This window comes from Kogia breviceps, chromosome 11 (genome assembly GCF_026419965.1).
Source record: "Kogia breviceps isolate mKogBre1 chromosome 11, mKogBre1 haplotype 1, whole genome shotgun sequence".
Classification (NCBI taxonomy): Eukaryota; Metazoa; Chordata; class Mammalia; order Artiodactyla; family Physeteridae; genus Kogia; species Kogia breviceps.
Window position 1 is genome coordinate 33858112 of NC_081320.1, and position 25574 is coordinate 33883685.

At 43.7% G+C, this 25574-nt stretch overlaps 1 pseudogene; it reads right to left on the bottom strand.

The window, feature by feature from the left end:
* Nucleotides 1-21470: 21470 nt before the first annotated feature.
* LOC131765988 (5S ribosomal RNA) lies at nt 21471-21579 on the bottom strand (annotated as a pseudogene).
* Between the last annotated feature and the right edge of the window lie 3995 nt (nt 21580-25574).

A 25574-nucleotide genomic window follows, 5' to 3' on the forward strand; every position in this document is an offset into this window, starting at 1 on the left:
TGCAAACCCAAATTACAAAATCCTATCAGCTCACACCAGTCAGAATGGCCTTCAGCAGAAATGCTTCAAACACTAAATGCTGAAGGGATTGTGGAGAAATGCGTAAACTTTGTTCTAAGGGGGACGTGGTAAGAGCCACTAATGAAAACACAATGGAGGTGCTTTGAAAAGGTACACATTGAGCTACCATTTAATGAAGCATACCCACTTCTGGGCCTATCACCTGAGAAAATGAGAATCAAAAAGTCACAGGCTACGGGCTTCCCTGGTGGCGCAGTGGTTGAGAGTCCGCCTGCCGATGCAGGAGACACGGGTTCGTGCCCTGGTCCGGGAAGTTCCCACATGCCGCGGAGCAACTAAGCCCGTGAGCCATGGCCGCTGGGCCTGCGCGTCCGGAGCCTGTGCTCCGCAACGGGAGAGGCCACAACAGTGAGAGGCCCGCATACCACACACACACACAAAAAAGTCACAGGCTGGCAATCCTGCACTCCAGCAATATTTACCATAGCCAACACTTGGAAGCAACGAAAAAGTCCATCAACAGAGGAATGCACAAAGAAGAAGTGGTCCGTGTACACAATGGAATATTACTCCAATAAAAAATATAATTAAATTTAAGAAACAAACAAAAGTAAGGAAACATCAGCATTTGTGGGTTTATCCAGGCACATTCCACTCTAATTTATAACTGTGGAACACCACTGGCCAGAAGGTCTGTTTCCCTAGTACCAGTGTGGGCAACATAGAAAGGCTGCTGCCCTCTGGCCGTTAGCTGCAAAAGCAGCTTTAAAGCCTGTGTTAATGGTCACTTCATATGAACAAGAACTGCAGGGTTGTAAATGAAACCTACCCTCAATATGTCTTGAGGGAGGTAATGGCCAAAAAATTGCAAAATGTGACACATACTTTAAGGAAACACTTGGAAGAACTAAGCTGTAATCACAGTTTGAAAAAGAAAAAGGACATGCCTTAAAGCTCAATTTAAACAGAGTATGAGACACATGCAAATTCAACCACAAAGAGGTATCAGCTCACACCATTCAGAATAACCATCATCAAGAGAACTATAAACAATAAATGCTGGTGGTGTTGTGGAGAAATGCATACCCTCAAATTTAAGGGGGGTGTAACCTGGAAAGAGCTAATAATGAGAACAGAATGGAGGTGCATTTAAAAGGTAAACACTGACGTACCATATGATCCAGCAGGTCCATTCCTGGACCTATAATCTATGACAGAATTGGAAAGACACAGGCATGTAAATCTGCATTGCACAGTATTACAATAGTCCAGATATGGAAGTAACCAAAAAGTCCACCAACAGATGGGTGGACAGAGAAGAACTGCTACTTGTAGAGATGGAATATTAGCTAGGGAAAAAATGAAACAATGCCATTTGCAGCACCATAGATGAGTCTAGAAGTAATCACACAACTTGTAGTAAGTGACAAAGGGAAAGACACATACCCTATCATTTCACGTATAGGTGTTAGCTAAAAATTGGTACCGATGAAGACATTTCCACAGAGAAAAGCAATCACAGATTCATTAAACAAACTTATGGTTCACCAAATGGAAAGGTGTGAGGATTGGATACATTAAGATATTGGGATTAACAGAGATATACAGACACATGTGAAATATATAATCACCAAAGACCAAGAGAAAACTACTCAACATTGTGTCATAACCTACATGGGAAAAGGATCTGAAGAAGAATAGATATATGTGTATGTGTGAAAGAACCACATCTTGCACACCAAGAACACACAAAACACTGTAATCAAATTTGCCGTCAATAAAAAATAAAAATTAAATTAAGAATACGAACAAGAAGTAATGAGACATAAACCTAAAGGGATTTTCCTGGCACTTTCCATTCTAATTTGCAACCTAGAACAGGACCTTATTAAGGCTCTATTGCCCTAGTAAACAGATTTGGTAATGGCGAAATGCTGCCTTCTTGTGGCCGTTTCACACAAATGCAGCTTGGAACCCAGCATTAAAGGTCACTGAATATTCAAAATATTTGCAGGACTGTAAAGGACACTGGGCCCCAGAAAAAATTCTGAGGTCAGATATCGACCAGAAAATTCAAATGACGTCAACATTTCAAAAAGACAATATGAAGTGGCATATTTTACGCACATTTTCTCATTTTCTTTTTGTTTAAAAAAATACATGGAAAAATGGTCAATATCAGGAACTAATAAAGCCATGCAAATCCAATCTATAAAAACGTTCACCTCACAGCCGTCAGAATGATCTTCAGCAAAATAGTCTACAAAGGATGAATGCTGAAAGGCTTTTAGAGAACTGTGAACCCTCTAGCTGCTGGTGTGACGTAAACTGATAAGAGCCAGTAGTGAGAAGAGAATGGCACTGCGTTTACAGTTAAAAATTGAGCTACCATACGATCTGGTAGCCCAACTGCTGGTCTTATCACCTGAGAGCACCTGAGTCAAAAAGACACAGGCTGGGAATCCTGCACTACAGCAATATTTCCCATAGCCGAGACTTGGAAGCAACCAAAATGTCCATCAACAAATGAATGCACAAAGAAGAAGTGGTCCATGTACACAATGGAATATTAGCCATGGAAAGAAGGAAACAGTGCCATTTGTACCACCATAGAAGGACCTAGACATAATCATCCAACTTGAAGTAAGAAAGAAACTGAAAGACAGATATCCTATGACATCACTTCTAGGTGTTACCTAAAAATTGATACCCACGGACATATTTCCAAGACAAGGACACGCATGGATTAAGAAAACAAAATTATGTTTAACCAAATGGAAAAGCATAAGGAATGAATGAATTAGGATATAGGGGTTAACAGACATGTACTAACACATGAAATATATAATCACAAAATGCCTATGGAATATCAAGAGAGGTCTACTAAACACTCTGTAATAGCCTACACAGGAAAGGAACCAAAGATGAATAGCTAGATACATAGATATAATGAACCAGATTCTGTATACCTAGAACAAACACAATATTTTTATCCAATTTGCTCTGAAAATATATAAAATTAAATTTAAAAAACAAACAAGAGATAAGGAGACATAAGCTCATGGGTGTGTGCCCTGGCACATTCCACTCTAATTTGCAGCCTACTAACAGAATTTCCAGGAAGGCTCTGTTGCCTAAAAACCCAGATTGGAAATGTAGACATGCTTCTGCCGTGTGGCTGTTTCCCACAAGAGCAGCTTTAAGCCCACAGCTAATGGTCACCTAACATTCAGAAGGACTCAGGGCTGTAAAGGACACTAGCCCTAAAAAATTTTGCTGAGGTAGGGAATGGACCAAAAAATTCATAACAGGCCAATTTTTCAAGAAGATAGTTTGAAGAGGTAAGTTTTACTCACTCTCTTTAAAAAAAGGAAAATGGATAAAAGCTCGACCTCAGGAATTATTAGACTCATGCAAATCTAATCTACAAAAAGGTTTCAACTCATACCAGTCGACTGACCATCAGCAAAAAGGCTACAAACAATAAATGCTGAAGCGTTTTTAGAGAACTGTGTAACTTCTAGCTGCTGGTGAGATGTAAAGTGGTAACAGCCGATAATGAGAACACAAAGGAGCTGCGCTTAAAAGTAAAAATGGAGGTACCATTCGATCCAGCAGTCACACCACTGGGCCTCTCACTTGAGAAGAGCAGAATCGAGAAAACCCGGGTTGCAAAAGCTGTCCTGCAGCTTTATTCACAATAGCCAAGAGTGTGAAGCAGCGAAAAAGTCCATCAACAGATGAATGGATAAAGAAGTGGTCCATGTACACAATGGAATATTAGCCATGGAAAACAATGAAACAGTGCTCCTTGAGGCACCATAAGTGAGCTTGGAGATAATCACAGAACGTGAGTAAGTCAGAAAGCAAAGACCTATATCCTATGGTATCAGTTATAGGCATTATCTAATAACTGAAACAAATGAATATATTTCCACAGAGAAAGACACTCACAGACTTAGAAAATTCTATGCTTGTCTAAAAGGAAAGGGTGGGGGGAATGGATAAATTAAGATTAGTGTTACTATACATATAACAATAACTACTATATACATATGTCAAAAGACGAACCATCTAGCAAGGGAGGTCTACGGAACACTCTAATATTTTACATGGGAAGAGGATCTGTACGTGAATAGACATATAAAATGTACAAATGATTGTGTACACCTAGGACCAACAATATTCTAATCATTACCCCGATTACAAAACATAATACAACCAACAAGTAATGAGTCATAAACTTATGGACGTTTCTCCTAGCACATTCCATTCTAATTTACAAATTAGGAACACGACTTTCAGAAAAACTCTGCTGCCCTAGTACCCAGATTTGGGAATGGAGAAATGCTGCCTCTTTTTGGCCGTTTCCCACAACAGCAGCTTTAAACCCAGTGCTAATGGTCACTAAATATTCACAATCATTGTAGGCCTGTAAATGACACCTTCCCTCCAAAAATCTCCTGAGGTCGAAAATCGACCAAAAATTCAAAACAGAGCAACCTTCCAAGAAGACAATTTCAAGAGGTATATTATACTCACACTTTTTTTTTTCTTAACAGAAAAGAAAAAGGCATGGAAAATGATGAATTTTAGGAATTTTTAAAGGCATGCAAACCCAAACTACAAAACATATCAGCTCACAGCAGTCAGAATGGCCATAAGCAAAAATGCTGCAAACAATAAATGTTAAAGGGATTGTGGAGAAATGCGTAACCTAGGTTCTGAGGGGGACGTGGCAAGAGCCACTAATGAAAACACAATGGAGGTGCTTTGAAAAGGTACACATGGAGCGATTAGTCAATCAGTCACACCCACTGCTGGACCTATCACCTCAGAAAATGAGAAACAAAAACTCACAGGCTGGCAATACTGCACTCCAGCAATATTTAACATAGCCAACACTTGGAAGCAATGAATAAGTCCATCAACAGAGGAATGCACCAAGAAGAAATGGTCCATGTACACAATGGAATATTACTCCAATAAAAATATAAATTAAATTTAAAAAACAAACAGAAGTAAAGAGACATCAGCTTTTGTGGTTTTATCCGTGCACATTCCACTCTAATTTATAACCAAGGAACACCACTGGCCACAAGGTCTGTTTCCCTAGTAACAGCGTGGGGAATGGAGAAAGGCTGCCACCCTCTGGCCGTTACCTGCAAACGCAATTTAAAGCCTGTGCTAATGGTCACTTCATATGAATAAGCACTGCAGGGCTGTTAATGAAACCTGCCCTCAAAATATCTTGAGGGAGGTAATGGCCAAAGAATTTAAAATGTGACACATACTTTAAAAAAACACTTTGAAGAACTAAGCTGTAATCACACTTTGAAAAAGAAAAAGGACATGCCTTAAAGCTCAATTTCAACGGACACATGCAAATTCAACCACAAAGAGGTATCAACTCACACCAGGAAGAATAACCATCAGCAAGAAATCTACAAACAATAAATGCTGAAGGTGTTTTGGAGAAATGCATACCCTCAACTTTAAGTGGGATGTAACCTGGAAAGAGCCACTAATGAGAACAGAATGGTGGTGCCTTTAAAAGGTAAACACTGAGCTACCATATGGTACAGGAGGCCCACTCCTGGGCCTATAACATAAGAAGACAATATTGGAAAGACACAGGCAGGCAAATGTGCATCGCAGCGGTGTTACAATAGCTAAGACATGGAGGCAACCATAAAGTACATCAAGAGTTGAGTGGACAAAGAAGAACTGATACATGCACAGATGGAATATTCGCAAGGAAAAAAAGTGAAAAATGCCATTTTCAGCACCGTAGATGATTCTAGAGGTAATCAGGCAAATTGTACCAAGTTAGACAGCAAAAGACACATATCCTATAATATCACTTATAGGTGTTAGCTAAAAATTGATACCAATGAAGATATTTCCACAGAGAAAGTCAATCACAGATTCATTAAACAAACTTATGGTTTACCCAATGGAAAGGTGTGAGGATTGGATATGTTAGGATATTGGGGTTAACATAGATATACAAACACATGTGAAATGTATAATCACCAAAGACCTACAGCATACCAAGAGAAGCCTACTCAACATTGTGTCATAACCTACATGAGAAAACGATCCGAAGTAGTATAGATATATGTATATGTGTAAAAGAACCACATCTTGCACACCTAGAACAAACAAAACATTTTAATCAAATTTGCTCTGATAAAAAATAAAAATTAGGGCTTCCCTGGTGGCACAGTGGTTGAGAATCTGCCTACTAATGCAGGGGACATGGGTTTGAGCCCTGGTCTGGGAGGATCCCACATGCAGCAGAGCAACTAGACCCGTGAGCCACAACTACTGAGCCTATGCATCTGGAGCCTGTGCTCTGCAGCAAGAGAGGCCACGATGTGAGAGGCCCACACACCGCGATGAGTGGTCCCCACTTGCCGCAACTAGAGAAAACCCTTGCACAGAAACGAAGACCCAACACAACCAACATTTTTTTCCTTTTTTTAAAAAAGGGAGCCCAAATAAGTCAGAAATGAAACAGATGATGTTACAACAGACACCACGGAAATACAAAGTATCCTAAGATACACACAGGGTAACTCAGGGCTCAGACTGGACAGAGCCCACTCTCCATTCCCCTGTACATGACTTACAGGAGCCTCGGGAACTGAGGAGGGGGTCCCTGAGGAGACACACAGGATAGAATACATTAGGCATTAACGTGACTGCATTCATCTTAAACGTGCCTGAACTACATTGACACGAAATGATTTTGTCCTGTATGTACATCGGCACCTCTAGTCGGAAATTCAGGTCTTTGGCTTCACCACCTCTACTGACAGCATTAGCTTCACCTGCTGTGGACCTTCTCCTATAGGATTTCTAGAACCACAAAGCATCAAAGCTTTACAGGACCCAGAGTCTGTTCGACTCCACTCAGAGTCTCAACTGCACTCAGAGACTCCACTCTTGGAGGGCACACTCAAAGTAGTGTGCACGTCAGGACCCAGGGGAAGGAGCAGTGACCCTGTAGGCGAATGACCAGACAATACAATAACTGAAATGAAAAATACACTAGAAGGAATGAGTAGCAGAATAACTGTGGGAAAAGAATGGATAAGTGACCTGGAAGACAGAAAGGTGGAAATCACTGCCATGGAACAGAATAAAGAAAAAGAATGAAAATAAAAGAAGACACCCTAAGAGACCTCTGGGACAATGTTAAACGCAACAACATTCGCATTATAGGGGTCCCAGAAGGAGAAGAGAGAGAGAAAGGACCCGAGAAAATATTTGAAGAGATTATAGTCAAAACCTTCCCTAGCATGGGGAAAGAAATAGCCACCCAAGTCCAGGAAGCACAGAGAGTCCCAGGCAGGATAAACCAAAGGAGAAAAATGCCGAGACACATAGTAATCAAATTGACAAAAATTAAAGACAAAGAAAAATGATTGAAAATGATTGAAAGGGGAAAATGGCAAATAACATACAAGGGAACTCCCATAAGGTTAACAGCTGATTTCTCAGCGGAAACTATAGAAGCCAGAAGGGAGTGGCATGATAAATTTAAAGTGATGAAAGGGAAGAACCTACAACCAAGAGTACTCCACCCAGCAAGGATCTCATTCAGATTTGACAGAGAAATCAAAAGTTTTACAGACAAGCAAAATCTAAGAGAATTCAGCACCATGAAACCAGCTCTACAACAAATGCTAAAGGAACTTCTCTAAGTGGGAAACACAAGAGAAGAAGATGACCCACCAAGACAAACCCATAATAATTAAGAAAATAGTAATAGGAACATACATATCGATAATTACTCTAAACGTGAATGGATTAAATGCTCCAACCAAAAGACACAGGCTCGCTGAATGGATACAAAAACAAGACCCATATATATTCTGTCTACAGGAGACCCATTTCAGACCTAGGGACACAAACAGACTGAAAGTGAGGGAATGAAAAAATATATTCCATGCAAATGAAAATCAAAAGAAAGCTGGAGTAGCAATACTCATATCAGATAAAATAGACTTTAAAATAAGGAATGTTACCAGGGACAAGGAAGGACACTACAAAATGATCAAGGAATCAATCCAAGAAGAAGATGTAACAATTATAAATATATATGTACCCAACATAGGAGCACCTCAATATATAAGGCAACTGCTAACAGCTATAAAAGAGGAAATCGACAGTAACACAATAATAGCAGGGGACTTGAACACTTCACTTACATCAATGGAGATCATCCAGACAGAAAATTGATAAGGAAACACAAGCTTTAAATGACACAATAGACCAGATAGATTTAATTGATATTTATAGGACATTCCATCCCCAAACAGCAGATTATACGTTCTTCTCAACTGCACATGGAACATTCTCCAGGATAGATCACATCTTGGGTCACAAATAAAGCCTCAGTAAGTTTAAGGAAACTGAAATCATATCAATCAGCTGTTCCGACCACAATGCTATGAGATTAGAAATTAATTCCAGGGGAAAAAAAACCGTAAAAACACACAAACACGTGGAGGCTAAATAATACGTCACTAAATAACCAAGAGATCACTGAAGAAATAAAAGAGGAAATCAAAAACTACCTAGAGACAAATGGCAACAAAAACACGATGATCCAAAACCTTTGGGATTCAGCAAAAGCAGTTCTAAGAGGAAAGTTTATAGCGATACAAACCTACCTCAAGAAACAAGAAAAATCTCAAATAAACAATCTAAACTTACACCTAGAGGAAGTAGAGAAAGAAGAACAAAACCCTAAGTTAGTAGAAGGAGAGAACTCATAAAGATCAGAGCAGAAATAAATGAAATAGAAACAAAGAAAAACCACAGGAAAGATCAGTAAAACTAAAAGCTGGTTCTTTGAGAAGATAAACAAAAATGATAAACCTTTAGCCAGACTCAAGAAAAAGAGGGAGAGGACTCAAATCAATAAAATTAGAAATGAAAAAGGAGAAGTTACAACAGACACCACAGAAATACAAAGCATCATGAGAGACTACTACATGCAACTTTATGCCACTAAAATGGACAACCTGGAAGACATGGAAACATTCTTCAAAAGGGATAACCTTCCAAGACTGAACCAGGAAGAAATAGAAAATAAGAACAAACTTATCCCAAGCAATGAAATTGAAACTGTGATTTAAAATCTTCCAACAAACAAAGGCCCAGAACCAGAGGGCATCACATGTGAATTCTACCAAACATTTAGAGAATGTTTCTCAAAACATCAATGTTTCTCAAACTCTTCCAAAAAATTGCAGGGGAAGGAACACTGCCAAACTCATTCTATGAGGCCATCATCACCCTGACACCAAAACCAGACAAAGATACTACAAGGAAAGAAAATTAGAAGCCAATATCACTGATGAATATAGATATAAAAATCCTCAATAAAATACTAGCAAACAGAATCGAACAACACTAAAAGGATCATACACCATGATCAAGTGGGGTTTATCCCAGAGATGCAAGGATTCTTCAATATACACAAATCCATCAATGTGATACACCATATTAACAAATTGTAGAATAAAAACCATATGATCATCTCAATAGATGCAGGAAAAGATTTTGAGAAAATTCAACACCCATTTATGATAAAAAAAAAAAACAAAACTCTGCAGAGTGTGGGCATAGAGGGAAACTACCTCAACATAATAAAGGCCATATATGACAAACCCACAGCAAATATCATTCTCAATGGTGGAAAGCTGAAAGCATTTCCTCTAAGATCAGGAACCAGACGAGGATGTCCACTCTCATCACTATTATTCAACATAGTTTTGGAAGTCCTAACCACAGCAATCAGAGAAGAAAAAGAAATACAAATTGGAAAAGAAGAAGTAAAATTGTCACTGTTTGCAGATGACATGATACCATAGATAGAGAATCCTAAAGATGCCACCAGAAAACTACTAGAGCTAATCAATGAATTTGATAAAGTTGCAGGATACAAAATGAATGCACAGAAATCTCTTGCATTCCTATACACTAACAATGAAAGATCAGAAAAAGAAATTAAGGAAATATCCCATTACCACTGCAACAAGAAGAATAAAATACCTAGGAATAAACCTACCAAAGGAAGTAAAAGACCTGTACTCAGAAAACTATAAGACACTGATGAAAGAAATCAAAGATGATATAAACAAATGGAGACATATACCATGTTCTTGGATTAGAAGAATCAATATTGTGAGAATGACTATACTACCCAAAGCAATCTACAGATTCAATGCAATCCCTATCAAATTACCGGTGGCATCTTCTACAGAACTAGAACAAAAAATCTTAAAATTTGTAGGGAGACACAAAAGACCCTGGATAGCCAAAGCAGTCTTTAGAGGAAAAAAAAAAAAAAAGAGCTGGAGGATTGAGACTTCCAGACTTCAGACTATACTACAAAGCTACAGTAATCAAGACAATATGGTACTGACACAAAAACAGAAATATAGATCAATAGAACAGGATGGAAAGCACAGAGAAACACACGTACCTATGGTTAACTAATCTATGACAAAAGAGGCAAGGGTATACAATGGAGAAAAGACAGTGTCTTCAGTAAGTGATGCTGGGAAAACTGGACAGCTACATGTAAAAGAAGGAAATTAGAACATTCCCTAACACCATACACAAAAATAAACTCAAAATGGATTAGAGACTGAAATGTAAAACCAGACACTATAAAGCCCTTAGAGGAAAACTTAAGCAGAACACTCTATGACATAAATCACAGCAAGATCCTCTTAAACCCACCTCCTAGAGAAATGGAAATGAAAACAAAAATTAAAAAATGGGACCTATGGGGCTTCCCTGGTGGCGCAGTGGTTGTGAGCCTACCTGCCAATGCAGCAGACACAGGTTCGTGCCCCAGTCCGGGAACATCCCACATGCCCAGAGCGGCACGGCACGTGAGCCATGGCCACTGAGCCTGCGCGTCCGGAGCCTGTGCTCCACCACGGGAGAGGCCACAAGAGTGAGAGGCCCGTGTACTGCAAAAACAAAAACAAAAAAAGGGACCTAATGAAACAAAATCTTTTGCACAGCAAAGGAAAACATAAACAAGACGAAAAGACAACCATCAGAATGGGAGAAAATATTTTCAAATGAAGCAAATGGCAAAGGATTAATCTCCAAAAAGCAGCTCATGTAGCTCAATATCACAAAAAACAAACAACCGAATCCAAAAATGGGTGGAAGACCTAAATAGACATTTCTCCCAAAAAGACATACAGGTTGCCAACAAACACATGAAAGGATGCTGAACATCACTAATCATTAGAGAAATGCAAATGAAAACTACAGTGAGGTATCACCTCACAACAAGTCAGAATGGCCATCATCCAGAAATCTACAAACAATAAATACTGGAGAGACATTTATTGGATAAAAGGGAACCCTCTTGCACTGTTGGTGGGAATGTAAATTGATATAGCCACTAGGGAAAACGGTATGGACGTTCCTTAAAAACTAAAAATAGAACTACCACACGACCCAGCAATCCCACTACTGGACATTTACCCTGAGAAAACCATAATTCAAAAAGAGTCATGTACCACAATGTTCATTGTAGCTCTACTTACAATAGCCAGGACATAGAGGCAACCCAAGTGTTCATCGACAGATAAGTGGGTAAAGAAGTTGTGGCACATATATATAATGGAATATTACTCAGCCATAAAGAGAAACGAAATTGAGTTATTTGTAGCGAGGTGGATGGATCTAGAGTCTGTCCTACAGAGTGAAGTAAGTCAGAAAGAGGAAAACAAATACCGTATGCTAACACATATATATGGAATCTAAAACAAAGTTCATGAAGAACCTAGGGGCAGGAAAGGATTAAGGACACAAATGTAGAGAAAGGACTTGAGGATACAGGGAGGGGGAAGGGTAAGCTGGGACAAAGTGAGACAGTGGCATGGACATATATACACTACCAAATGTAAAATCGATAGCTACTGGGAAGCAGCCACATAGCACAGGAAGATCAGCTCGGCAATTTGTGTCCACCTAAAGGGGTGGGATAAGGGGGTGAGAGGGAGGTGCAAGAGGGAGGGGATATGGTGTTATATGTATACGTATAGCTGATTTTTTTATACAGCAGAAACTAACACAATTGTAAAGCAATTATACTCCAATAAAGATGTAAAAGAAAAAAAAAAAAAGCCCAGAGATAAACCTACACACCTATGGTCCACTAAACTATGACAAAGGAGGCAAGGATATACAATGGAGAAAAGACAGTCTCTTTATAAGTGGTGCTAGGAAAAATGGACAGCTACATGTAAAAGAATGCAATTAGAACACTCCCTAACACCATACGCAAAAATAAACTCAAAATGGATTAGAGACTGAAATGTAAGACCAGACACTATAAAACTCTTAGAGGAAAACATAGGAAGAATACTCTTTGACATAAATCACAGCAAGATCTTTTTTGATCCACCTCCTAGAGTAATGGAATAAAAAACAAACAAATGGGACCAAATGAAACTTAAAAGCTTTTGCAAAGCAAAGCAAACTACAAACAAGATGAAAAGACAATCCTCAGAATGGGAGAAAATATTTGCAAACGAATCAACAGACAAAGGATTAATCTCCAATACATATAAACAGCTCATGGAACTCAACAGTAAAAAAAAGCAAACAACCCAATCCCAAAATGGGCAGATGACTTAAACAGACATTTGTCCCAAGAAGACATACAGATGGCCAAGAAGCACATTAAAAGCTGTTCTACATCACTAATTATTAGAGAAATATAAGCCAGAACTACAATGAGGTATCACCTCACACCAGTTAGAACGGACATCATCAGAAAATCTACAAACAACAAATGCTGGAGGTGGTGTGGAGAAAAGGGAACCCTCTTGCACTATTTGTGGGAATGTAAATTGATACAGTCACTATGGAGAACAGTACGGAGGTTCCTTAAAAATCTAAAAATAGAATTCCCATATGACCCAGCAATCCCACTACTGGGCATATACCCAGAGAAAACCATAATTCAAAAAGACAGGGCTTCCCTGGTGGCGCAGTGGTTGAGAATCCGCCTGCCGATGCAGGAGACACGGGTTCGTGCCCTGGTCCGGGAAGATCCCACATGCCGCGGAGCAACTAAGCCCGTGAGCCATGGCCACTAAGCCTGCGCGTCCGGAGCCTGTGCTCCGCAACGGGAGAGGCCACAACAGTGAGAGGCCCGCATACCGCAAAAAAAAAAAAAAAAAAAAAAAAAAAAAAAAAAAGACACATTCACCACAATGTTCATTGCAGCACTATTTACAATAGCCAGGTCATGGAAACAACCTAAACGCCCATAGACAGACGAATGGAAAAGAAGTGGTACATATAAAAAATGGAATATTACTCAGCCATATAAAGGAATGAAATTGGGTCATTTGTAGAGACGTGGATAGATCTACATACTCTCATACAGAGTGAAGTAAGTCAGAAACAGAAAAAACAAATATTAATGCATACATGTGGAACCTAGAAAAACGATACAGATGAACCGGTTTGCAAGGCAGAAATAGAGACACAAATGTAGAGAACAAATGTATGGACACCAAGGGGGGAAAGTGGAGGGGTGGTGGTGGTGGGATGAATTGTGAGACTGGGATTGACATATACACACATATGTATAAAATAGATAACCAATAAGAACCTGATGTATAAAAAATAAATTAAATTAAATTCAAAAATTAAAACAATAATATTTAAAAAAGAGAAAAAAGCATTTTCCTTCCCATAGACATATTTATATGAATGAATTATTTCCATGTTTATATCTATAAATGCAAGAAGAGGAATAAAACCTACCTTGAACCAAAAAAGAAGAAAAACATAACCCACTGGTCATACAGAGGAAAACCCTATCAGGGCACTTGCTCCAGTGGCGAACAATTCTGAAGTTGGTCAGAGGTGGGGAATCGTCTCCCATGCAGCCAGCAGCGCCCCCGCAAGGAGCGTCCTCATTGCAAAGCTGGGGGACAGTGCCGAGGCATCTCTGAGTAAACGTGAGCTGAGCCCCAGGCTAGCTGCTACTGAACTGTTCCCACTCTTCCCAGGTAAAAATGTGTGCAAGTACTTGAAAGCCTAGAGGAAGGGCCGTGGAGCCACAACAGCCACAGTACACAGGCCGACTTGGTGCCTGGAGGTCAGCCAGGCTGGTCCTGGCCCCAGGCACTCTTATGGAAGCTTTCTATTTCCCTGCCTGACGTACCCCTCCTGTCCCAGCCCTCACTGTTGTTTTTCCCTTCCTCACCTTTGCCCGGGGAGAAATTCCAGCGGCAGGTATGGGTAATACATCCTCTTCTTTAGCAGGTGGCAGCCTGGCAACTCCTTCAGAAAGTCCAGCAGAGCCCCACTCACACTGGGGCACCCACAGAGCCGCAGGCCCTACTCCCTCCCACAAGCCCAGCCCCGAGACTGCTGACAGGGCAGAGAATATGACGTCAGGTACAGCTGCAGGGACTCTTGCTGCCTGGAGGGGTGTTTATATTGACCTCAGCCCAGGCACAGCTGAGAAGGGCTGGCCGGCCAGGTCAGGCTGCCCAGGTCAGCCAATCCTCGCCTCTCAGGGGCTCACAGTTGCAGAAAATGGGCCTTGCTGCACCGGCCAGGTCCAAGGAACAGGTGTGGCATCCTGAGGGTCAGGATAGACAAGGGGCTGCAGCTCTAGCTTGTTTTCTAATCATTTTATCTGGTCCATGAGTGGGAGACAACTTCAAGAAGACCCTCTCTTAATGAGAGAAACCCAGGAGTCAGGGAAATGAGGGGTGGTGGGTGGAGACAAAGGCCTGGTGCCCCGGTTGCAGTGGAAGCTTCTGGAAGACTTGGCAGAGGGAGGCCGCACAGAGTGAAGGTCAGGGTCACAGACCTGTTGGAGCCGCTGTTTGTTAGTTCAAGTTCTGCTCTGAGGTGCTCTGGGGCAGCTCTGACCAACAGGTGAGCTGGGGGTGCTCTGCAATGAGGGCTATGGGCACAGTTCCTGTGTGCCCAGCCCTGCCGGTGTACCTGCCCAGGGGAGCTCCAAATCCTGGGAGGGGCCTGACCACTAGAGCCCCGAGGGCTGCTGGATACCTGCAAAGGTGAGCTCCATATCCTGGGAGGGCCCTGACCACTAGAGCCCCGAAGGCTGCTGGATACCTGCAAAGGTGAGCTCCATATCCTGGGAGGGCCCTGACCACGAGAGCCCCGTGGGCTGCTGGGGACATGCCCAGGTGAGCTCCGTATCCTGGGAGGGGCCTGACCACAAGAGCCCCGTGGGCTGCAGGGTACCTGCCCAGGTGAGCTCCATATCCTGAGATTGGCCTGACCACGAGAGCCCCATGGGCTGCTGGTGACCTGGTAAAGGATGTCAGGACAGTCAGTGAAGCCACCGAGGATATATATCCAGTAGTTCCTAATTCCTACACACTGCTGGTCATTCTACCATCCACCAGAACATGCTATTCTGTATTAGACTTCAATGATGCCTTCTTCTGTATTCCATTATCCCAGAGTCACAAGAAGTTTTGGCTTGTGAGTGGCAGGACTCAACATACAACAGAAACAATACCGCTAAGGCGTCCTGCCCCAAGGGTTCAAAAATTCCCACACCATCTTTGGGGAAACGTTAGCTAAAGACCTAAAAGTTCTACCTCTGGAAAAGGGAACCCTCCTTCAATAGGCAGATGACATTCTGATCGCCAGCCCTACTAAGGAGGTCTCTGAACTACTTAGCCAATAAAGGATAGAAGGTGTCCAAGAAAAAGGCTAAAATATCACAGACTAAGGTGACCTGCCTGGGCTTCACTCTCACAGAAGGTCAGAGAAGCCCATCCCAGGAAAGGGAAGAAGCCATTTGCAGCCGTACCCCTTCTAAAACTAGAAGACAGCTTAGGGGTTCCTGGGGAGGCCGGGGTTTACTGCATCTGGATCCTAACTACAGTCTAATAGCTGGGCCTCGATATGAAACACTGAAAGGAAAAGATGATGATCCTTTTGAATAGAATCCAGAAGTGGCCATTGAAGAATGGAAAGAGCAGTCAATTCAGACCCTTGCCCTGGAACTCCCTAATTTAACTAAACCCTTTGACCTTTACATTCCCAGTCGAAGGTGAATCGCCCTTGGAGTATCAGTGCAAAAACTGGGACCACTTGAAATGGAACAACGCAAGAATGCCCTCCAGGTAGGAGAAACTACGGTCACCAAGGGCTTGGCCCGCCACCTCATCCGGCCAGGATACTGGGGGTATCGAAAAACCTGGAAATCAGCAGCCTGCAAGGCCAGGTCCCTCCCAAGAGAAAAGGACCCCACGTGGTGATCCTAACCACCCACCAGGCCCTGAAGTTGCAGGGATTGCTCCGTGGGCACACTGACCTCGAGTGAGGAGGCCCTCCAACTCCAGCCTCCAGAGAGACAACCGGGGGCAACAGACCCCCATGACAACTCGTGTGACCATCACTTGACCTGGAGCTTCTCTCAGAAAACAACAAGAGTGTGCCCCAAAAGAGCAGACTACTGCTTGCAGGACTTACTGCACCCAGAGCGGAGCTAATAAGCTTGGCGGGGAAACCGTAAATAACGCTGTCACCATAGAAAAGCCTACAGACACCGCGGTGACGGCAGCCAATGAGACCGGCTGGACTCCTGGCTACTTCAAAAGGCCGTTGACTCAGTGGCCGTCATGGTCCTGGATCATCACCGGCCCTGGACTGTCTGGGAGTTGAGCAGGCAGGGCTCTGACACCTGGTGCTGTTTGTACGTTAATTCAGGGGCCTAATTGAAGAAAGCGCAGACTACTGGTCAGAGCATCTAGGCTGGCAGAAACCCTCAGCCTAATGTGGCCAAACAAATGTGGGGTGGGGTAAAGCTGCCGCCCCCCAGCAACTCTGCACATCTCTTTCCTGGACCCTCAAAAGTCATTAGAATCTAAGCACTTCCAATGCTGGTGCTCAGGCAGACAAGCAGTGAGAGAGGAGGCCTGGGGACAATCAACCTCACCTGGAGGCTGCCAGGGAGAAGTTCTGCCCCTCCCCCACAGGTATGAGGACTCCCAACTCAGCACGAAGCAGTTACAGAAGAGGCGTCTGCACCCTCAGCCCCCCAAGAATGAGGAACGGGACAAAAGGCAGAGGAGGGGTTTGTCGCCAGCAAAGCCCATTAAAAATTCCTGGGAGATAAAAATAGAATCTGGGCAATAAAATAAAATCTAACCTTTTTTTTCCTTTGTGCTTTGTCTAATTTCACATGCTCCTAGGTTTCCACATGCAGAGGTCCCACACCCGGCACTTCAGACCCGATTTCCTACTGCAAAATGGCTGGGCCGACACCTCAGCTCTCGGGGCCCCGTGCAGACTCGGCGACATAGAGCCTGAGCTCCAGCCAACCCGGGCCGTGGAGAGCTCTGCCCCCTCCCTCCCGCTGAGGCTGCCGGGATCCCTACCCAGCAGCCTGTCCCACAGCCCACGGGGGAGCGCACGCTCTCACCTCTCCATTCTCTGATCAAAATATAAAGTTTCCTTTGCTTCTGAAGCAAACTCAGTCTCGTTCTTTTGGCTCCAGTGACCCTGGGCAGGGGGACCCTTGTTGGGACCACTCTGTAGGATCAGTAACAGAAATTGAGAACATTGTACCTTCAATGAACAGATGTGTGAGCCATACTGTAATTAACATAGAGCAGTGTGTAAGGCTCGTGTAAATAAGATGTTTCTAACACTTCCATTTGATATTTCCATCACTTTATTATAAGCAAGTTCAGTGGAGGGCTTTGTCTTATTTGTCAGGTCAACATTAGAGAAATGATGTGATTTCTTTCCAACGATGTACAATACATCTAATAATCTTGGCTGAAGCTTCAATCTTGTTTTGATTGCTTTTCCATTGAAAATGATACCTCTCCTTCAACTCTCCCATGTCTGAGAAGTATAAAATCTTAGAACGTATTATTACCAAAGGGGAAACGCGGGAGGAGGGATAAATTAAGAGTTTAGGATTAACACATACAAACTGTGATGTATAAAATAGATTGTCAACAAGGAACTTCTGTATAACACGGGGAACAACATTCAATATTGTGTAATAACCTATAAGGGGAAAAAATCTGCAAAAGAATACATAACTATATCTACATCATCTATCAACGATAGATAAAATGTAACCTAAAGGAGGTCGATGGTGAGCTCTTCTGCCCTGAAGATTTCAATCATCTAAAGCTCGGACTCTGCCTACTGCCCAAGGCCCTTAATGATCATACATGTACCCGTAGCTTAAAAATTTCCCAATTTGGGGTTCGGGGAGACACTGATTTGGAAGAATCCCTGGTGTTCTCCTTACATGAAAGGGGCTCTACCTACAGCTAAAACATGCCTGACACCCAGAAGATGGTACACCGTTTGATCGGGAAGAGTTTGGAAATGACACGTCATCTCCTCAGCTCCTGGTAGTCGGCTTCACCCCTGCAGCCTTTTTTCTAACAAGCTCCCCACTTGCAGAATCAGCACATTTAACCTCCTGTTTTGTACAGTTAGGAATTTGTAAGGAGGATGAACGGGAAGAGGGGGAACTAATGAGAGACCAGCTCTAGATGTTTGGACAGGCACATGCCACTCTAATTTCCAATCAGGAAGAAGAATTAACCAAAGGCTCAGCCTGCCCCCTGGAACCACAATAGGGCCTGTAGCAATCCTGTGGTTTTGTGGCCAGTTCCCAAAAGAGGACTTAAAAATGGAGCTCAGGGGCACTGCAATTCACAAACCTGCAGGGTTATAAATGATAACGATCTTCCAAAAATACACTGAGGTAAGGCAACGAAAAAGATTCGAAAGCAAGGCAAAATTTCAGGAAAAAGTTTTCAAGAGGTACGTTGGAGTCGCCTTTAAAGCACATGAAAAGTGGCAGAAGTTCGCAAATGATGCAGTTGGCCAAAACATATATTTTTCCTAAATATATTTAGCAAAAATACATACACTCTTTTTGGCCAAGCAAACAAGCAGGGCATGCAAATCAGCACTACAAAGAAGTCTCACTTCCCATCTGTCAAAAGGGCCATCCTGGAAAAGTGTAAAAACCAGAAATGCAGGACAGGCCATGGAGAAAAGGGAGTCTTGTGACACTGATGAGCGGGATGTAAATTGCCAACGGCCACTCTGGAGTAGTGTATGGTGTTTCCTAAAACATCTAAAAAACAGAACTACAATGCATAGGGCACTTCCACTCATTGGCGTATATATTCAGAGAACCAAAAATCGACAGAACACGGGCACCTCAAAGTTTAGGGCTGCTTGGTTTGCAAGGACCTCGGCTTGGGTACACTGAAAATATCCTAGGAAAGAGAAAAATGGGTAAACAAGTTGTGGTACTTATGTACAATGGAATATAACTCAGCCATGAAATCAATATCATAAGGCTACTAACAGCATAATGAGTATATTTAGGAACGATGATGTTAAGTAAAATAAGTCAGACAGAAAAAGAAACTTATGGTAACATATCACTTACCGGGGGTTTCGAAAAATTGCTACACATGAACTGAATTACAAAACAGAACACAGAGTCACACATTTAGAAAACACACTTATGGCTGCTTAAGGGGAAAGGTGAGGTGGGGTGATGCATAAAATGAGAGTTTCAAGTGAGTACAGATACCGTTCCATAAACCAAATATGTAATAGACATGACCTACTCATTGCTCAATGAACTGGACTCAACACATCCTATTCACTGCAGAAGAATACATCTGCCTAGTAAGAATCTTAAAAAGTATTTATTGGGCTTCCCTGGTGGCGCAGTGGTTGAGAGTCTGCCTGCCGATGCAGGGGACATGGGTTTGTGCCCTGGTCCGGGAATATCCCACATGACATGGAGCAGCTGGGCCTGTGAGCCATGGCCGCTGAGCCTGCGCGTCCGGAGCCTGTGCTCCGCTACGGGAGAGGCCACAACAGTGAGAGGCCTGCGTAACGAAAAAAAAAAAAAAGTATTTATTGATATCTCTCTGTAAGTGAATCAGCTGGGTGTAAAACGGCATAAACACAGCATTGAAAATCAGCTGAACCCCATTAAAAATAAATTATAAAAAAAATAAAAATTAAAAAAACAAACAGTGAAAGAGAGAAACATTCTTACAAAATTCTTTCAGGGGCTGTGAAGAAACCTTGATTGACCACATCTAGACACACAACTGGATGAGACATAAGGCTGGACACTCTTGGGGCCAAGAGGATTGGTGAGGTTGGGTGAGCAAATGCAGACCCTTTAAAGTAATACTGCGTGGTACCCATTCCATGGGTCCCAACTCTCCAGGTTCAAGGGAATCTTCCTACAGCTAAAACATGCATGGGAAACTCATAGGATGGTACATTGTGTGATCGGGAAATGTTTCTAAAACACATCTCATTTTTCATCCCTGGTGCTCGGGTTTGCCATTCCAGCCACTTTATTAACAATCTCCGCACTTGGAGAATCAGCACCTTTATTTAACCTCCTGTTTCGTACAGTTTGCAATTTGTCCAGAGGATGAACGGGAAGAGGGGGAACCAATGAGAGACCAGCTCTAGGTGTTTGGACAGGCACATGTCACTCTAATTTCCAATCAGGAAGAAGAATTAACCAAAGGCTCAGCCTGCCTCCTGGAACCAGAAAAGGGCCTGAAGCAATCCTGTGGTTTTGCGGCCAACTCCAAAAAGGCGAGTTGAAAAATGGAGCTCAGGGGCACTGCAATTCACAAACCTGCAGTGTTATAAATGATAACAATTGTCCAAAAATATACTGAGGTAAGGAAATGAAGAGGATTTGAGATCAAGGCAGTATTGGAGGAAACAGTTTTCAAGAGGTAGATTGGAGTCGCCTTTAAAGCACCTGAAAAGCGGCAGAATTTCAACAATGATGCAGTTGGCCCAAAAGGGCGTATGCGGTTTTTTCCTGAATATATTCAGGGAAAAAACGCATAAGCCCTTTTTGGCCAACGAAACAAGCGGGCAATGCACATCAGTACTACAAAGAAGTCTCACTTCGCATCGGTCAAACGGCCATCGTGAAAAAGTGTAAAACCCAGAAATGCAGGATAAGCCATGGAGAAAAGGGAGCCTTGTTATGCTGGTGGAAGGGATGTAAATTGCAAACGGCCACTTTGCAGAAGTGTATGGTGTTTCCTAAGACATCTAAAAAACAGAGCTACAGCGCATAAGGCACTTCCACTCATGGGCGTGTATCTTAGCCCCGACCCTGCGGCGGAGTCTGGATCCGGGCCAGCCACCGCCAGAGCGTCTGGTGTGCCGCTGCCTTCCAGAGCCGCCTTCTGGCCGCCCTAGCCCCGGCCAGCCCGGCGGGGAGCGCCCCCTCTGGCGCGCGCTGTGGTGGGAGGGGCCTGAGGAGGTGGGGGCCTGCAGCGGTGCCCGGCCGGGGCAGAGGCGGCCTCAGCCCCGGGCGACTAAAGGAGAAGGCGGGGCGGGAGGCAAAAAGCGTACAGCACCCAGTATTCTCAGGTGGTCTCCCATCCAAGTACTAACCAAGCCCGACCCTGCTTAGCTTCCGAGATCAGGCGCGTTCAGGGTGGTATGGCCGTACGCAGGGTTGGGGACCGCGGGCTGCCTCTTGAGGCCCAGCTTCTCTGGCGCGTGCGCCTTACCGCCAGCCCCGCGGCCAGCCCGCCCTGGCAGGGCCCCGCTGCCCGCCCAGCCAGGGGAATGGAGGTCTCGGGTACCGCAGGGTGGTGGAGGGGTTGGCGACCTCCCAGCCCAGGGCGGGAGGGACCCAGCAAACCCTTTGGCGCTTGGCGCCCCGCCCCAGATCCCGCTCGTCTCTCACAGGGATGTGGCCCCGGAACATGTCCGGGGACGTGACAGGAATCATCTTAGCCAACTCAACCCCAGACATTGTGCTCCAGGATACATGCTATGTAGTAGCACACTTCCATGACCTAATGTCCATGGGAGCAGTCTTCACTATTATGGGAGGCTCCTACACGGATTCCCACTATTCTCAGGTTTTACAGTTAACTCAGCATGAGCAAAAATTCACTTCACAAGTATATTTGTAGTAGTAAATATGACTTCCTGCAGCACTTTCTTGGCCTCTCAGGGATGTCACTACATTAGTCTGTGTGCCCTGAGGCACACACAACATGAAATATTTTGTCTTTAGGCTCATTCATCTCAGTAGCAGCAGTAATGCTAATACTCTTCATATTTTGAAAAGCATTTGCATCTAAACAAGAAGTCTTAGCATTGGAAACTCCTACTCCTAACCTAGAATGGTTACACAAATGCTCTCCACCATATCCTATGTTTCAAGAATCCTATCTATGTAAGTGTAAAATAAGGAAGGACTCAAGTCCTTTTCAACCAGTTTCAAGCCAACACCATAACAATTATGCCTTTCTCAATAAATGAGATAAAAGTAAAAAGTAATGTAGATTGGTCAAAGTTAAATCATAGGCTAAAATCCTGTATATCACTATGGCATATAAATTTCATCTAGGTTCTCAAGATACAACATCACCGATTATGGAAGAACTTTTACATTTTCATCATCACACATTAATAGTGATTTTTAAAATAAGTTCTCTAGTCCTCTATATTATTTCACTAATATTGACATCTAAACTAACTCATATACATACAACAGATGCACAGGTAGAGAAAATGTGAACAATTTACTAGCCATTATTGTAATCTTAATTGCCCTATCATCATTGTAAATCCTCTACATGATACATGAAATGAATAACTCTTTCAAACCATAAAAAACTATGGGTCAGTAATGATACTGAAGCTACAAATACACAGATAATGAAGATTTAAATGTTGACTTCTCTGTAATCCCCACATCAGAGCTAAAACCAGGAGAATAAATACTGATAGAAGTCAACAACCGAGTAGTTAGAGATAGTCGTTGAATATTAGTTTCATCTGAAATTGTTGTATGCTCCTGAGCTGTTCCTTCTCAGGCCTAAAAAGAGCTGCTATCCCAGGACGCCTAAATTAAAGAATCCTAATACCAACAGGACCAGGCCTATGTTGTGGACAAGGGAGCTCGTTTTTGTGAGTTCAAGACTGGACAGAGTGATATGGCTGAGATATGGAGTGAATCTGGAGCCCATGGGGATGCACTTTCCAAGCTCCAGGATAGGAATGGGGCCTCTAGGGTGCCACGCCACCCACCATGCCCTCCCAAGCAGGATCTTGGCAACATTCTCTGTCAGTGATGAGGCAGCCCTAGCACTTGTCACGCCCTGATGTTGTGTCCTATGTGGGCCCCATGCTCCTGGGACCACACCCCACACTCTTCAGGTCCATGCTACAGGGTCCTTCGTGCCTCAGGAGTAGAGACCACAGAGCAAGCAGTTCCCGCCCCAACCAGCAGGAGGAGGGGAGGAGAGCAAGGGCACCAGGGGAATCTCACTCAGACAACAACAGCCCAGCGGTGCCAGTGGGGGCAGTGATGATGCAGATGAGGCACAGACCAAGAGATGGGACCAGAGGACCCAAAAGGCAGCTGGTCAGGTCCTGGCTCATCTGCACCCCGGACACCTTTGTCCCTCATACACCCCCTTCCTCATACACCCTCTCCTTAAATGCAAATTCTTCAGATGCAAACAGGCAGAGCTTCAGACTGAAAGTCAGCTCTTCCAAAATGACCCGTGAGCAAACACTGCAGGATTCCACTCCAGTGGGTGCCCTGGAGTCGACAACTCAGGGACTGAAGTGGATATGGGGGCCAGGGCAGCGGGAGGGAATGGAGAGGGAGACTCTCATGGTTGTGGAATTTGGGTTTTGCAAGATGAAAAGTTCTAGGGGTGGTGGTGATGGCTCCATGAGAAAGTGAATAGATCTGATGCCTCAGAAACGTGCACTTAAAATGGTGATGATGGTAAAGGGTACGTGACGTGTTTTATTTCACTTAAAATAAATTCTTAAAATTATGTCTTGTTAATTGAGATTCCATTTTGACTCCTCTTCATCACAGATGTTGGAGGCCCAGACACAGTCTCCTACCTTAGGGGCCATCACGGTACCCTCACAGAGCATATGGGAGACCATTCTTGGGGGGGGGCGCTAGTCTGTGCTCAGCTGACCTCTGTCCAGGGGGACGCAGGCCGTGGTGACCCCCATAGATTAGGCATATGATATGCTATGATATTAATAGGATACCACCAAGTGTTGTCACTCACCAGAACACAGAGTAGCAACACACTCAAACATGACTGACCTCATATGATTGTGACCAGATTAAGAGAAGTAAAGGAACCACAGGTTAACTAGGGCAACACCGTTAATGCAGTTTGGAAATCTCAAAGGGGACAGGACGCAGTGCAGGCAAAGAGCACATATGCAGTCTCCCTGTACATGTGATCCTGACCCATGAAGATGTGGTAAGACACACACAGTCCCCGCACCCTATACCTGGGGTCACACATCCACACTCACCAGGGTGACACACCTCCCCAGACCCTGCACCTAAAGTCACACCTTCTCTCTCAACAGGTGACCCCTCCTCCCCAGACACCTCCACCTGGGTCACATGTCCATAGTCCCAGGGTGACCTCACCTCCGCAGACCCTGCACCTGGGGTCACACGTCCCCTTGGTCAGGACATCATGGCTCTGCTGGTGGCTCCCCTAATGTGGAAACAAGCTGGATTCCTGGGACCTCCTGGGATGGGAAAAAGTGTCAGGTGGGTCTCCTCTCACCACACTTGTCCCAGAGAACTCCTCTTTTCCCTTTGGTTCTGTGTGATTTTAACTGTTTTTAAAGCTTTCATGCTAGAGTTGAACACACGACCTTGGTGCTGGCAGGCTCAGTCCTTTCTCGTCTCACCTACATATTGAGAAAACTCACAGGGCAGCAGGGCTGAAAGCTAAGGGGCAGCTCTGGACACTGCTGAGTAGGGACAGTAGACTGGAAGGAGAGGTCAGCAGCAGCCTCAGCTGTTACCCATCGGCCTTTTGCCCACTCTGAGGTATCCGGCAATCAATTCACCAGCTAAACCTGCCTCTCTATGCACCATGTACATGCTGGTGAATTGGAATTATTGCCAGGTAGCCCTCCTGAGGATTCTCCACGAGCCCCAGGGAAGGTGAGCCTTGCAGGGATTAAGACGAAGGCCCCGACCATAGCACTGACCCTTGGGAGGACCAGGTCACCACACTCAGAAGAGAAGCTGTCATGTAGACAAGCCCACCTCAGCTCCAGACCCCGGACATCTAAGCACTGACCTTCAGATGCAGGCATGGAGCTTCCCAGTGCTGAGGCCAGGCCGGGTCTCTACCCAGGTCCCTATAGTCCTAGCACAGACATGGTCAGGTCGAAATGTTCTTATCATAGACAACACATGGTTAGCTCTAAACATAATCAGTAGACGGGACATGCAGAGGTCTAAATGTACCACATAGACAAAACTTGATCATGTTTAAACTAGCTTAGGGCTGATCTCATAGGAGGTACAGATCACACACATGGGTCTCTCATCTTTGGACACCCACATCAGGAAACTGAACAAAATCTTTGTCATTACAACAGGCAAAACAGAAATGTTACCAATTTCTCTGGCCACCTGATGGTCA